Raw genomic sequence first — 17,500 nt, forward strand, 5'->3', positions numbered from 1 at the left:
CCCACACACACACACACACACACACACACACACACACACACACACACACACACACACACACACACACACACACACACACACACACACACACACACACACTGATACAAGCCCAGCCCTATCCACAACCCCCCTCCCACACACACACACACACACGCGCACACACACACACTGATACAAGCCCAGCCCTATCCACAACCCCCCTCCCACACCCCCCCCCCCCCCCCCCCCCCCCCCACACACACACACACACACACACTATGATACAAATCCAGCCCGGCCCTTTCTACAACCCCTTTCCACACACGCACACGCACACGCACACGCGCACACACACACACACACAACCCCCTTTCCACACACATGGATGCACGCACGCAGGCGCGCACACACACACACAGTTGGTCCAGTCCAGAACAGTCCTGTTGGTCTAGTGCTGAACTGAACAGGTTTGTGTCATATTATGGCCCTTGGAGGACTTGCATGGCCCTTGGAGGAATTTGATGTGGCCCCTCTAATGAAAAAGGTTTCCCACCCAAGCCTGTCAACGACGACAATAGTGATTATTGCACTTCACATTTCATTTTTTTCTCTTTTAACAGTTTACATACACTAAGCGGGACATAAAGAAACAAACAAAACTAAAGGTCACGGCTGTAACCCCGGTTCTCTGAGGCAGATGAACGAGACATCTCACTATGGGAAGCACCCCCTTGCTTGACAATTTACCAAAGCCAGCTTTCAATCATGACGCCAGGCCAATGAGCTGTGTAAATCCGAGGCTCAATACAGAGTATAAATTCAGCCCAGCGCATGCTCAGAGCTCATCTGAATACAACCAAACCTCTGGGCCTGTGTGGTCAACAAGGGTCGTCGGGTGAGATGGTCTCGTTCATCTCCCTCAGAGAATCGGGGTCACAGCCGTGACCTTTCAGTTCTCCTTCGGTCGACTCACTTGACATCTTACTATGGGTGTATACAATCACTCACTTGAAATCTTACTATGGGTGTATACAATCACTCCTGGTTGAACTTTGGAGGGCCTCATCTCCACAACAGATAGATGTAGGGTGCTAATACTTGGTATTCTTTCAATTGACATCCAAAGTTACCTGTATGTTAGGTATCGGTCAAATCGGAGAGGGTCACCTGTGGAGTGCGTGTGAATTGTCATGGAATAACCTTTATGTGTTTTCCTGCAAAGCTTCTGCAAACACATGGTTTAGGAAGACAGAGAAAGAGATGAGTGCCTTCAGTCAGTATGTCTCTCTGAAACCATAAATTGACGAGTGACCTATGACGTCAGCCTGAAACTTCCTATGTGTAGAGTTGCCATGGTGCAGTGTGGGGCTGTGCTGTGTGGTGCAATGCCCTATAGTGTAGTGCTGTGCTGTGCTGTGGGGTATAAATGCCCTGTATGGTAGTGCTGTGCTGTGTGGTGTGGTGTTGTCCTGGGCCACCATCTTGGCCTGTCAGTCCATGTGGGTGCAGTGACCCTGTACAACTTTGCCTCCAGCACAAACCCAAGGAGCAGAGGGTGGTGTGCGTACGGACATGTCTGTGAATTTGTGTATGACTACATATATTTCTTTTAATTTTTCTTCATTTTTTTCATGCATGTCAATACTGTAGTTTTAGAAAAAAAATCCTGTTTGTGGCTTGTTTGTTTTGGATAAGTACTGGGTAGGGCAGCGTGCGCACGCACATGCACACGCATGCACATGCACACGCACACGCCTGCACACCCGCCGTCCCCACTTAAACCCTCCTTTTCCTCAGGCCTGCCACCATCTCACCCGCACCTTAACAACACAGCCACACGCACACGCACACGCACACGCACACGCACACGCACACGCACACGCACACGCACACGCACACGCACGCACGCACCTCAAGATGTCCTTCAGCATGTATCTGGTGCACTAACTACCCACCCCCTCATGTTTCATGGCCTGCTATGCCCACCACCCACACACTATTCAGACACACACACACACACACACACACACGCGGCCCGGCCACCACTGCCACCACCCCCAGCACCACCCCTGCTGTTCCTGCCTCGGTGCCGTCGTCCCCAAACTGCCTTCTGTCACACCACCCGCCTGCTGTCCTTCCATCTTTGTCCTTGTCCAGGGGCGCTCTCTCTCTCCATTTCCATACTTCTTTATTTCTCTCTCTCTCTCTCTCTCTCTCTCTCTCTCTCTCTCTCTCTCTCTCTCTCTCTCTCTCTCTCTCTCTCTCTCTCTCTCTCTCTCTCTCTCTCTCTCTCTCTTCCTCTCTCCCCCCGTGTCTGTCTCTCTCTCTTCTCTCCTTTTCCCGCTGCCTTATCCCTCTTTTCTTCCTTCCACACTACCAGTGCTGCACCCACCATAATCACCATCCCCAAGTCCTTCCCCCTCACTGGACATGGGCCTGTATGTGGGTGTGCGTGCATGCCTGCATTTGTGTACATGAACGTGCATATGTGTGTGTGTGTGTGTCTGTGTGCACGTGCATGCATACATGTGTGTGTCTGTGCGTGCGTGTGCGCGTGCTTGCATACATGCGTGTGCGTGTGTGTGTGTGCGTGCGCGTGTGTCGGGACCGGGTCAGGGTGCTTTTGTGTGCGGGACTGCCAGGGGGCAGAAGCAGATGGCACAGGCCGTGGTCCAGGGCGGAGGCAGAGGGTAGAGATGGCAGAGGAGAGGAGGGGAGAGGGGGGGGGGGTGATGGGGTTTGGGTGGGTTAGGGGTTAGGGGGCAGGGCGGGGTCATAAGGAGACTAGGGCGAGGGTGGCCATACTCAGGGGAGCCGGTCTGAGACTTAGCCCCTGGTGTGCTTCAGCTCTCAGAGGCCACTTGAGGGTAGATGCCGGCAACGATACACACAAGATGGTAGACACACACACGCACACCTACCAACCAATCTGCAGTAACTAATAATAGAATAACTTGATGAATCATGTAGTGAAGACTGAGATAGAGATAGAAAGTGTGTGTGTGAGCGAGAGAGAGAAAAGAGAAATTAAAGGAAAAAGGGCGTGTAGCAGCCAATAACACACACACACACACACACACACGTACGCATGCACACACACCCTTTCCATGGCTGTGTGTGTTGTGGGAAGGCCTGCCTGCCTGCCTGCCTGGTTTAGCTGACACTGCGGCAGTGGCATTTGAGGTGGCTGGCTGCAACAGGTTGGCACAGCTACACACTCCTCCTGTGCCCATCTGGCTGAGGAGGACAGCTGTCCACACATCTGGGCCCCCGCTGGACAGAGGTTGCCCTCAGGGCACACGCACACGCACACGCACACGCACACGCACACGCACACGCACAAACACACACACACATACACACAGCTGTGCGACCATCAGCCTTGGCCAATTCCTGAAACGGTTAAGGTACCATGCTATTATGCCGGGGACCAGGTTCGATTTCGGCCCGAGGTAATTTTCCTATACTCTCCTATCATAACATTGCATTTGGCAGACGCTTTATAACCAAAGCAAAGCAAACTTACAAACGAGGACATCATCCTAGCCAACATCACTAGCAGATACAAGAAATATACAGAACAAGAAGTGCAGGTGCAAGAAGGGTTGGTTAGTTTTTTTTTTTTTAAAGTAAATTGAGTACACACACACACACACACACACACACACACACACACACACACACACACACACACACACACACACACACACACACACACACACACACACACACACACACACACATGCACATCATGTCAAGAGTCTGGCCAGGGGCTAGGACAGCTCAAGCATTATACCTCACACATGCACTTGAACACGCTCATACAGACACTCTTATACACAAACACACAAGTCCCAAACACTAAGAGTGAGCCACTCACATGCACAGTGTCTTTAGCAAACACACACACACACACACACACACACACACACACACACACACACACACACACACACACACACACACACACACACACACACACACACACACACACACACACACACACACACACACACACGTATACAAAAACACACAGGGCAGGGCAGGTATAGCCAAGTCATCTAAAGGTCTCTTTTTAGTCGTGCAACACCAACTTTCCAGGATACAGGAGACACACTGTCAGCGGGGGGTGGGCCCTCATACCTTTAAATAGTTTACCTTAGTTTTACCTGAGATTTTAATTTGAACCCTCTATGAATTTCACTTTGACACCCCTGGTCTAGAGATTTCTGGGTGGCATGGGGATTATGAAATTCACACTTCCCACATCACCTTACAATTGACTTATCAATATCACAATGGGCCAACCATCACTGCATGCCCCCACAGCCTGTCTTTAGTTCCAGCTGCCATGTTGAGCAATGAATCTGTAAATTGTGACCTTTGACTTATTGAAAAAAATATAGTGCTGTGTGGTGCACCCGAAAAAGGACTGTATGATAGGGGCTGGTGCAGGTAACAACAAACACCACAGGCTGTCCGGCCAGAACAGTATGAAGATGTCCAATGAAGTCAGACACACACAGATGAGAATGCAAACCATGGTTTTACTATAAAAGTAGAACAAACAAAACAAGACATAAGCAAATATACATAAATGAATATACACATAATAATGCAAAAAGGAAATTACACATACAGAGTATATACAATATATACAATACAATATACAATATGTACAGAGGGCAGACCAAGGGGGAGGGGGAACATGAAGGTGACATGACACAGCTACCTACTAGCTGTGTGAACATGGGTATGGGAATGCTGCCTACAGCAGACACACAGAGCATGCGTTAAACAGAAACATGTGAAATGTAAGCGCTACTCCACCAAAGTAGCACATTACTGAACCAATGTACTCTCTGGCAGAACCGCGGCATGGAGAATGAGCAACATACTATGCAGTCACTAGATACAAACAGTACAGTAAACAAATACAGACATGGCATAACATAGTAACAACATAATACAGTTGACTCACTCTCAGAGACGCACGGCAAGCAAAGAGTACAAATGAGTGGACGCTGGGACCCCGAGACGTCCAAGAGAAGAGGAGAGAGAGTTGGGTCCCATGCATAGATTCCCCGTCCGAACAGTGGTCTGAGGTCTGACCTCTGTCCTGGCCCTATATGCACACGGCAGCACAGCAGGGTGCCGAGCCAGGGGGTGTGCCTGTTGCCGGGGGCCCCTAGCAACACAGTCAAGGGCCAGGAGTGGAAAATCACCGGTGTACAGGTCAAGCAGAGAGAGCAGAGTAGTTGAGGGAGGGGGGACAGGTAGCCCACCAGCAACGGGGGATGGGCAGCTTGCTAAGGCCAGTGAGGAGAGACCTGACTTTTGAGGGCTCAGGGGACTCGGGGCCCACAATTCTTAACACTTATGACTCAAGTGCAACAACATTTTATTTAGTTTTTAAAAGTACAGGCACAAGGATGAAACACTTCTATAAGAAAACGCAACATTTCGACTGCAATATATGATCCACAATCTTAACATTATACAGTAAAGTGCAGGCACACAAGAGCACTGAAAGCTAGAAAAAACACTTCTAGAATACAATTGTGTTCTACATACATTTTTCATGAAGTATGTACAAGGTGCAACGTTTAAGTGGTTTATGTTGTATAGACATTGGTCATGAAGTATTTACAAGGTGCAATGGAACGGCAGAGGTGAGAGGGTCATGAAGAGAGACGGTTTATTTTCCACTCAAGTGCGCTGTGAGTACACACAACATCTTGCTCACGGCCTCCGCCCTCCTCTCATGAGGTATGAGCAGAGCCAGAACTAGCAGATGCAGTCGGTGTGTCAGGGACGCTGGGCAGAGGGCGGAGTGGCGGAGGGCAGCTCAGCTGGTGGTGTTGCTGGTACATCGGCCTGGGCCTCCGCTACCGCGCTAACCGAGCTAACCTGATCAACAGTGGTGAAAAGAGAGGGAGCATTTTGATTTTATCCAGATGTAAAGTACATGGCGTCACAGGAACATAGGAGGCACAGTCACAGAACTGTCAAAGACACATCATACCAACTTGCTGCCAACATACTTTGTCAACATGGGCAACCATGGTAATTGGCTGTGTGCAAAAGGACGAGGTACATGTTTAGTAAAAAAGCCGCACTCCCGGATGTAATTCTTGCAGTTTTAATCTACTGTGTTAGCATGACAGACAGATGACGACCTAAGCCTTCTTCAGCGTCTTTCAGGCTTAGGTGAAAACGTCTGTCTGTCATGCTAACCTAGTAGATCAAAACTGCAAGAATTACACCCGGGAGTGCAGTTTTTATACTAAACATGAATTTTGCTGTTTGCTCGTACCCAAAGACTTTGTAAGAAACAGTTGGGAGTTGAGGGCATTTTCTAACAAAAGGACGAGGTATACAGAATGTAGAGATGTGTACTTTGAAGCACAAAACAGTCGGTTTCTGTTTTTGACTTGAAAGCAGGCAAGTCACACACATGTCTTATTTATCTTTCTATAATTTGAAGACGTTTCACAATGCTTCACGTGTGGCTCCAAGAAGGACATCAATATGTAGAAAGCCGGCAGCTCAATGTCCAGAGATTGGGCTATTTCCCGCCAGGATATCCATGAAACCTGAGCATCCTTGTAGTCCTTGCTCGTCGTGAAACATTGCACTGACATTTTTAATAACCTAACATCGGCTATAGTTTAAAAAACCTGAAATAGTCAAACAAGATATGAACAAGCCGAAACAAACAAAGCCAATTAATAGATATGGCCGGAATGTCAATATTGTCTTTAAATGGAAATGTGTTAGCGACGTTATATCATTTTGAAATCCTAGACTAATGTTAATAAGAGAAAAACGGTAGCCTTATTATTTTTCAGTGTGGGCAAAAATAATCATAATCAAATAGATTCCCATTTTACCTGAAAGGCTATCCCAATTTACCTGAACACTTTCTCATACCAAAGTATGCCGTCGCAATGTCTTTAAATGTTAGTAGATTTTAAAATATGATACTTTTGAAAAATAATTCCTATATGGAAATGTAGCTAAGACCCTATTATCATGTTTACCCTATTATCATGTCTTCAATGAAGTGGGCGGATTTTAGTGACCTTACGATACATGAGGTAGACTCATACAACAACACACGTGACCTGAAATAAACAGCTGGTTTGGTCATCATCTTTGTTGCTTTAATTCTGGTGTTCTACCTTATACCTGGAAAGATGAAAACATGCGTTGTGCATTGGGTTACGCATGCAGCAGGTCTTGGTGTGTGTGTGTGTGAATGCATTTGTGCGTGCAAGTGTGTGTGTTTGTTGGTTTGTACATGCAGCAAGTCTAGGATAATTGAATTGAACAATAGGTATCTGGAGTGGTAACGAGGGTTGCTGAAAGACTGGGCAGAGAGAGAGCGAGAGCGAGACCTGGTTAAGGAAGGCCTTGAGAATACGTTGTCCCTCCTAAGTAGACATCTTCATTGTGCTACTCAATTGTGCATTTGTGTGTTTTTGTGGTTGTATATGTTTTGGGGGAAATGCGCTTTGTGTGGTGGTGTGCGTGTGTGTGTGTTATCCGCTGCTACACGCCCTTTTTTCCCTTCAATCCGCTTTTCTCTCTCTCTCACACACACACACACACACACACACACACACACACACACACACACACACTTTCTATCTATCTCTCGGTCTTCACTACATAATTCACCTTTGGTGAAAGAAACACTTTGCAATAGGAACATAAAGAAATGGTCTGTGTGTTTAGCAAAGCAAAATGCATGTACAGTGCCATGAGAAAGTTTGGGCACCCTTTTGGAAAATCATTACATCGGTTTATTTTTCATTGAGCTTTTAAAGTAGCGACTTCATTTTAACATATGTGAAACTGTAGGGAAAGAGAAACATTTTATCTGTGGAAGAATTTTAATAGGTGTAATAGAATCAATGTGATGTGCATTTAAACAAAAATGGGCATGTGCATAAATATGGGCACCCCAAACAGGATATACCATTATAGTGGAGCGGCTACGGGAAAAATCGTGCAAATTATGATACAAGCGTGAAATTTGGCAGGTATGTCCTTTAGATCCATACAATCAAATCTACCCGATTTGCCACGTGAAATGGCGGCCATTTTCCAAGATGGCCGCCAAAAAAGAGCTCAGATATTGATTTATTGCATAGAATTGACATATAAAATTATGATACAAGCATGAAATTGAACATGTATGTGCTCAGCACCAACATAATTAAATCTACCTGATTTGCCACTTGAAATGGTGGCCATTTTCCAAGATGGCCGCCAAAGAAGATCTCAGAAATTGATTTATTGCACAGAATTCATAAAGCAAATCATGATACAAGCATGAAATTCAACATGTATGTGCTCAAGACCAATGAAATAAAATCCACCTGATTTGCCACTTTAAATGGTGGCCATTTTCCAAGATGGCCGCCAAAAATACCTCAATAATTGATGAATTGTATAGAATTGACTTAGCAAATTATGATACAAGCATGAAATTTGATATGCATGAGCTCAAGACCAATGCAATTAAAGCTACCTGATTTGCCACTTGAAATAGTGGCCATTTTCCAAGATGGCCGCCAAGATCTCAGAAATTGATTTATTGCACAGAACTGATCAATCAAATTACAATGTAGGCATGAAGTTCGACATAAATGTGCACAAGACCAATGTAATCAAATCCACCTGATTTGCCACTTGAAATCGTGGCCATTTTTCAAGATGTCCGCCAAAAGTACCATAGATTTGACCATAGATATCACCTGATCAATAGATATTGATTTTTGCTCACGGTTGACCAAGCAAGTTATTACAGTGCCCTCCATAATTATTGGCACCCCTGGTTGAGATGTGTTTTTTAGCTTCTAATTATTTTTTATTTTTTCTAAATAATATGGGACCTTAATGGAAAAAAAGAGAAAAATCCAACCTTCAATACAAGTGCATTTATTCAGTGGGGAAAAAATCCCACATAAAGAAATAATTATTTGACATCAAATAATGTGTGTCACAATTATTAGCACCCCTGGTATTAATATTTTGTACAACCCCCTTTTGCCAACAAAACAGCACCTAATCTTCTCCTATAATGTTTCACAAGATGGGAAAAGACAGAAAGAGGGATCTTCAGCCATTCCTCTTTGCAGAATCTCTCTAAATCATCCAGAGACCTGGGTCCTCTCCTCTGTACTCTCCTCTTCAGCTCACCCCACAGGTTCTCAATGGGGTTGAGGTCTGGGGACTGAGATGGCCATGGGAGGAGCTTGATTTTGTGTCTGGTGAACCATTTCTGTGTAGATTTGGCCATATGTTTAGGGTCATTGTCTTGCTGAAAGACCCAGTGATGACCCATCTTCAGCTTTCGGGCAGAGGGCAACAGATTTTGATTTAAAATGTCCTGGTATTTCAAAGCATTCATGATGCCATGCACCCTAACACGTTTCCCAGGGCCTTTGGAAGCGAAACAGCCCCACAGCATCACTGACCCACCCCCATACTTCACAGTGGGTATGAGGTGCTTTTCAGCATGCGCATCTTTCGTGGTACGCCAGACCCACTTGGAGTGTTTTTTTGCCAAAAAGCTCAATCTTGGTCTCATCTGACCAAAGCACACGGTCCCAGTTGAAGCCCCAATACCGCTTGGCGAACTCCAGACACTTGCGTTTATGATTGTGAGTGAGGAAAGGTTTTCTCCGTGCATGCCTCCCAAACAGCTTGTTGGCGTGTAGACAGCGCCTGATGGTTGATTTGGAGACTTTGTGACCCCAGGATGCTACCATTTGTTGTAATTCTGTAACAGTGAGCTTTGGAGATCTTTTGATTTCTCTTACCATCCTCCTCACTGTGCGTGGTGGCAAAATAAACTTGGGTCCTCGTCCAGGCTTGTTTACCACTGTTCCAGTTGTTTTGAACTTCTTAATTATTCCTCTCACAGTGGATATGGGCAGCTGCAGTTGCGTGGCAATCTTCTTGTAGCCTCTGCCTGACCTGTGAAGGTCGACGCACATCTGCCTCACTTGTATGCTGTGTTCCTTTGTCTTTCCCATGTTTAAGAGTGGATAAGAGAAATGGCCTCGGTGTCACGTCATATTTATACCCCAGGGAAACAGGAAGTGATGAATTACTAATTAAATGTTCCTACATACTCTGGTAAACTTTGTAAACTACTGTAGAAATGACAGAAATGCTTCAATTATATTTATTTCCTGGGAATTGTTAAGGGTGCCAATAATTGTGGAACAGGTGATTTAATGAAAAATAATTATTTTTTAGTCAGGGATTTTTTTATTTTCTTACAATTCATTTGAGTTGAAGGCTACATTTTCCTACAATTTTCAGTGTGACAGTATTCTTCTGCAATAAACACTGAATTTATTTTAAGGCTTTTAACACATCTCAACCAGGGGTGCCAATAATTGTGGAGGGCACTGTATAAAAGTATTACATTTTGTGTAAATGTGCTAAACTATACAATAAAATGTACCTGATTTACCACTTGAAATGGCAGCCATTTCACAACATAGGCACCAAAAAGATTGAATTTAGCGCGGAAAATTATGATACAAGTTTCTAATTTTGTTTGTGTGTGCTATACAGCAATAAAATCAAATCTTTCTGATTTACCACTTGGAAATTTACGGTAATATGGCAGGAGGTGTTAGTGTATTTCAGGGGGCATTATCCTACACAGACACAGAGAAGAAATTGATAAAAAGAACTAAAACACTATAGGGGGCTAGAATAGCTATAGCAGTGGTTCTCAACCTTTTGTGAACAAATGCCCCCTTGACCTCATAACAAATCCTACTGCTCCCGGCACTCCACAGAGAAGCACGGACAGACTACCGTAGTGGAGCCAATCCTTTGGCGGAAGTACGTAGGATGGCTCGCGAGGCTAAGATGCACTGTCTGTCATTGAATTCCTTCTAAAATGAAACTGTGCACTGTCAATTTGTACAACACTCATTTTGCACACTGTGATGTTTGAACACCCCTACCCCTACCCCTACCCCTATGCCTTCCCCTTACCCCCTTACGTCCCTTCAAACCATGAAACGCAACCCCTACGAATTGAGACACCCCTTCAACTATCCCGGAATGACACCCATAGCATTAAAAAAATAGCTTCTCTATGGTTAAACCAACATTATTGCTTGTAATCACTCGGGCAAAAAATTTAAAAAAGGACAACAGTGTTGCATGACCCTCGCAATTCCTTCACAACTTCCATGCATTAAGTAGACATTAATAGCCATTTTGTTCATGCATGGTTCCTGGAGAAAATGACCCATTGAGACAATGTTTAACTTAGTAAGATGCAACAATTATTAGACAGTATAAAAGTGAATTGCATAACATACTTATTTTTGCGTGCTTTTGTGGATGCCGACCTTTTTTAAAGGCATTCGCAATGCATTTGGGGAAAATAGGTCTTACCCTCCATTTGAAGTCTGCCTTTGGAAGGGGTAGAAAGCCCCTCTGTCTTAACGTGAATTCAGACAGCCCTATGCCTATGAACACGCAAAACGGAGGGGAAGGGGAAAGGCGTAGGGCTAAAGCCTGGTTTATGCTCAGAATCAAAGTTTTTTTGTACGATGATGTAGACAGCCACGCAGTTATTTTTACCCCCTCTGCCTTCACGTGGTGTGCACCTGAAAATGTGACTGCCCGCAGACAGATACACGGTTAACGGCAGTGATTGGTCCTCTCGACCAGGCTGCTCTTTGCTCGAGAACAAACAGCTAGGCCTACTTCCTTGCTCTAACCTTCACTGGGCTACGGACTGTGAGATGTTCATTAAATAAGTTCCTCATGCTTTGTAGCTTCATTTATTTACACGAACCAAAGACAACACGTGCACTTGCAAGTTATGATGCTGAGGTTATATCGGTACAGTAAATAGTGTTTCCATAGTTCATTCAGCTCTGTGCGACCTGTTCTCGACAATGAGCCACTTCCTTGTTCCAAACTACCAGGGTGGCTAGTGCAATCAAAAATACAGGTTGACGTTTATTACATGTTTCATTTCCATTGTCGTTGAGTCTGTGTAGCTGTGTAGCTACAAGGCAACAGACACATATAGTTTACTCCTTGTATTGAAGGCGGTTTGAATCCTCTCATAGCGCAGTGATCGAGCAAAAATCAAAACGGTCTGCGTTATAAGCCATTAGGTCATTGGGTAAAACTGCACTGATGAATAAACCAGTGTTGTTGTTGTTCATGAATCTGGGATTCTATGAACTTGTTCACTTAGGCTGTTCTCATCAGGATGTAGCTATGTTGATGCCTCAACAGCTTCTTTACATTGGGTTATTTATTTTGGATTTTTCTAGCACCATCACACACCACCCTCCATCGGCATGGAGAACTGCCATTATTAGCTATTACCATGCTATCGCCACGTTAGAGCAACATCGCCACATTATATAACAGCAACATCGATAAAACCACGAATTAGCATATTATTACCACATTGTCATTGCATTATTAGCATGTCATTAGCAGTTATTGGAATGTTATCAACATATTATTACTATGTTATAAGGGCTTATTTGTCATTGGAGGACACATCTGTATTCCTCAATATCTGAATTAAGGCCAATTTGGACCACATTTTGAATTCTACACAACAAATCAATTTCAATGGTCTTTTTGGACGCCATCTCGGAAAATGGCCACCATTTTAAGTAGCAAATCAGGTGGGTTTGATTGTATTGGTTTTGTATGCTGAATTTCATGTGTGTATCATAATTTGCTTGGTCAATTTGGTCCAATAAATCAATTTCTGGGGTCATTTTGGCGGCCATCTTGGAAAATGGCCGCCATTTCAAGTGGCAAATCAGGTGGATTTGATTGTACTGGTCTTGGTCACATGTATGCTGAATTTCATGCGTGTATCATAATTTGCTTGATCAATTTGGTGCAATAAATCAATTTCTGGGGTCTTTTTGGCGGCCATCTTGGAAAATGGCCGCCATTTCAATTGGCAAATCAGGTGGATTTAATGTCATTGGTCTTGTATACAAACACGTTGAATTTTATGCTTGTATCACAATTCGTTTGGTCAATTCTGTGCAAAAAATCAATTTCTGAGATATTCTTTGGCGGCCATCTTGGAAAATGGCCGCCATTTCACGTGGCAAATCAGGTCGATTTAATTATGCTGGTCATGAGCAGAAACATGTTGAATTTCATGCTTGTATCATAATTTTATATGTCAATTCTTTGCAATAAATCAACTTTTGGGGTCTTTATTGGCGGCCATCTTGGAAAATGGCCGCCATTTCAAGTGGCAAATCGGGTAGATTTGATTGTAAGGGTCTTAAGCACATACCTGCCAAATTTCATGCTTGTATCATAATTTGCACGATTCTTGCCATATTGGCCTTGTAGCTGCTCCACTATAATATGAAGTAGAGCTCACCTTTGCAGCACAAACTGGTTTTAATGACTTTGGTATCCATTCAGTCACCAAGACAGATGTTATTGGTCATTAAAATGTTATTTATCATACCTAAGAGCAGCCTAAGCTTGTCCTAAGTTCTGTCTTGGGGAGTGGAAATATAGTGGGCTCTGAACAACTCTTTACAGACTTCAAACGAAGATAATTAATTACTATGAATAACAAGAAAGGTACACAAAGTAATCTGGAAGTCCTTGAACAACTTTGACATTGTTTCTCCACAGCCAGAAATGGAAATCCATTGGCGTGGAAAGCATTGAAAGCCACAGGAATGGTCCTTGTGAAAGGAACATGTAGTTTGTTGAAAAATAGTTAAAAAGGCAAGGGTAACGGATGGTAAGAATGGTAACAGGCATACTACATGACACCTCCATAGAACTACAAGACCATAGCTGCTGATAGTGCAGACTTAGACATGTGTCCTTCCGCGTATATTTTTCACAAGGAAAAAGCTCATTGGATGGCCGATGCATAAAAAGGCTTTCCTGTGTATCCATCAGAAATAATTTGTTAACTTATGCAAAAAGCTTATCTGGACAAGCTGAAAGCATTTTGGGAAATCATTCTGTGGTCAGATGAGACTGAGCTAGTGTAACGGAGGCTAACTAGCAGAGTTGGCGTGGAACGTTGGTAAACCTCCCTCCGATAGCCTCATACAGTCTCGGTGCCGTTGGTTTGAGAGACTAGTCTCTTGGCCCAGCGGTATCGTACTGTGTCTCCCATTGCCGGACCGTTGTAGTTGACGAGGTCGCACGTTCGATCCCCGAGGGGGGTGAACAGGTGCAAGATGACCTCCGTCACACTAGAGTTATTTGACCTTAACAATGGGAGGTGGACATGGCAAAAAATGCACACATAAATTCTATGACATCTGGCCTAAAGCATACCCTGGCTAGTAGTGATGTGCATTGGTACTGCCCTCACAATTCGATTCCGATTCGGGAGGTAGCAATTCGATTCGATTCGATCCGATTCAATTCTACAATGCATTGCAATGCATTACATTTCTACTGAAAGCAAAGCAAATGTTTCATCAATCATGATGAGGCAATACAAGTAGTCAGATACTGAGCAACAATTTATTGGCTGTTTTCTGTATCAGTCTTGCAGTTTTCAATGCTTTGAACTTACTTTATTCTTTTATTTAATTTATCATTCATTTGCTCCCGAAATATCAACGGAAGTAATTGAAACTTTAAAAAATTGTTGCATCGATTCTGGAACTTGCCGCATTGAATTGGATCGCCCATGCCCCGCATTGCATTGCATCGCATCGCCGAATCGAATTAGAGGGGTTCCTGATAGAATTTCTGGCAACTATTCAGTAGCATGAGACAGTTGGAACTTGTCTTCTTGTATAGCAAGTATCCACAGGCCAGATCAGCAAAGGTGAGCTCTACTTCATATTAATGGTATACCTTCTTTGGGGTGGCCATATTTATGCACACACCTATTTTTGTTTAAATCCACATAACATTGTTTCTGTAACACCTAATAAAATACTTCCACAACTGAAATGTTTCTGTTTCCCTACATTTTAAACACTTCACTACACTTCAAAATCTCAACAAGAGATAAACTGATGTAGTGATTTTCTAAAAGGGTGCCCAAACTTTCTGATGACACTGTATGTGCCATACTTGCCTGTGCGTGTTTGTATGAAGATAGGTTGGCAATTTCACATTGAGTACTATAATAATAATAATAATACTTTCGTTTTATATAGCGCCTTTCAAAACACCCAAGGACGCTTCAAAGAGTGTTGTGTTGGAAAGTGTGAGTGTGTGTGCGCGTCAGTGTGTGAGCGTGTGTGTGAATGCATGTAAGTGAAAGTGCTTGTGGAACTAGCAGCCATAAGCCTCCAGGAAGAGATGTGTCTTAAGGTGTTGCTTAAACATGGCCAGTGAAGGGGCATTCTGGATGTGGTCGGGCAGATTGTTCCAAAGAATGGGAGCAGCAACATGGAAGGCTCTGTCACTGGTGGCCTTGAGCCTGGTACGAGGGACGATCAGCTGGCCCTTGGAAGAGGACCGCAGGGATCTTGAGGGGTCATAGGGGTGAAGGAGGTCTGTGATGTAGTGGGGTGCCAGACCATGGAGGGACTTGAAGGTTAGGAGGACTTTGTAGGTAATGCGTGGCTTGATGGGGAGCCAGTGAAGCTGCTTGAGTATGGGGGTGATGTGCTGCCAGGGTCTAGTGCCTGTTATGATCCTGGCAGCAGAGTTCTGGACATATTGCAGTCTGTCTAGGGCCTTGTTGGGTAGACCAAGCAGGATGGCATTGCAGTAGTCCAGACGGGAGGAGATGAAGGAGTGAGTGATCGTCTCCGTAACTGTCTTAGAGAGTGAAGGCCTGAGTCTGGAGATGTTTAGGAGATGATAGAATGCCGATTTGGTGACTTTTTTATTTGGGAGTGAAGTGAAAGTGATGAATCCAAGATGACACCCAGGTTACGTACTTCAGGGAATGGGGTGATGGTGCATCCATCGATGTCCAGGTGGAGATCTCCAACCTTCCTTTGCAGCATTGCTGGTGCCACCACCATGAGCTCAGTTTTATTGCTGTTCAGTTTGAGGAGATTGTGTGTCATCCAGATCTATGTTATGAATGATGTTATATTATATGGTGTGTGTGTGTGTGTGTACATGCGCGTGTGTGTGTGTTTGCATTTGAACACATGAAAACCTTCTTTGTGCCTATAGGGTTTGTGGCTTTGTTGAAAGAAATGCTTTGCAAAACTTCGCAATGGAGTGTGTGTGTGTGTGTGTTTTCATGATTATGTAGAGTTTATGCCCTTTGAAAATAATGTAATAGTCACACAAACAACTTGCGTATCAAACTATATTGTAGGGATGCATTTAAAATGCTATATGTCTGGCTTTGGCAGTGGCTCAGATGGCTAATGGCATGAATAGACCAGACGTGACTTGAGCGACTCCGGCGACGGAAGTAATTGAGTTTGTATTGAGTTGCTGGCGACAAAAGATACAAAAGTGATTTGGGCGACTAGAGGTGTTTTGAGTTTGAAGTTGGATTTCAGCGAATATTATGCAAATGAGCTATGATGCGGTTCGGCGACAGCCACGACAGCATCAGAATGCTTGCACTCTGCTTTTGCCGGGCATAGTCTGTCACCTCTATCGCTCGTATCGCTCTTGCTACACTGTCCAGCGATTCTCTGTCGCTTAGTCTTGTCGCTGCCATTGTGTTCACCCGGTAAGGCTCCATGGTGTTATGCAGGAGTCCCGGACTTGAGGACATTTCTTGATGCGTATCGCTCTCTCTCCCATTAATTTTCTTGTCTCCTCGCACACTGTCCTGTCGTATCCAACACTGGCAAGAAAATCCCCAAGAACTAGCTTTGGAAAACCCTAAGTTTACGAAACTAATGTGTTTCCTCAGTCACCTCATTTTCTTCCATGGTGCCCTCCATTTCAGGTCACTGCCATTCAGACCACTGAAACAAAATTACTGTCAAGCCATTTATGTAGTCAGTGTTGCAGCAGCAGCTGTAGAACAGCTGTTTGGTGTCGACACAGTTGAGTCGTGCTGTGTTCATTTAAAAAATTTTTTTTTTGCTTTTTGTTGATGGAAAGGTGAATCCCAATGAACCAAGGCTAAATAAATGCAGCATAATATGCTGTATTTGTTTTGAACCTGCAACAGCCACTGAAAAAGAAACGGTTCTGTTTACTATCTCTATTCAAATAGTAAATCGTTACTTTGTGTCCAGATTCTACCAGTCACTGGGATATTCAGGCCAATATCAATTTCCACCAATGAACCCAGATGATGTAGACAAGCAAGTTTGTTTGTGTGTGTACGCGTGTGTGTTTTATTTATTGACTGTCCTGTTTGTGTGCGTATTGATATGGTTGTTTATTCATTGAGGCCCATCTTTTCGTCTCTGTGTGTGTGTGTGTGTGTGTGTGTGTGTGTGTGTGTGTGTGTGTGTGTGTGTGTGTGTGTGTGTGTGTGTGTGTGTGTGTGTGTGTGTGTGTGTGTGTGTGTGTGTGTTTATTGATCCTGTTGTATTTGTGTGTATGCTGTAAATGT

The 17,500-nt window shown here is 44.1% G+C and overlaps 1 protein-coding gene across 3 annotated transcripts in view; it reads left to right on the plus strand.

The window, feature by feature from the left end:
• usp45 (ubiquitin specific peptidase 45) overlaps positions 1–17,500 on the plus strand; it is a 90,189-nt gene that overhangs the window by 50,129 nt on the left and 22,560 nt on the right. The window lies entirely within an intron of this gene.

The sequence above is a fragment of the Engraulis encrasicolus genome, chromosome 5, assembly GCF_034702125.1.
Source record: "Engraulis encrasicolus isolate BLACKSEA-1 chromosome 5, IST_EnEncr_1.0, whole genome shotgun sequence".
In the NCBI taxonomy this organism is placed as follows: Eukaryota; Metazoa; Chordata; class Actinopteri; order Clupeiformes; family Engraulidae; genus Engraulis; species Engraulis encrasicolus.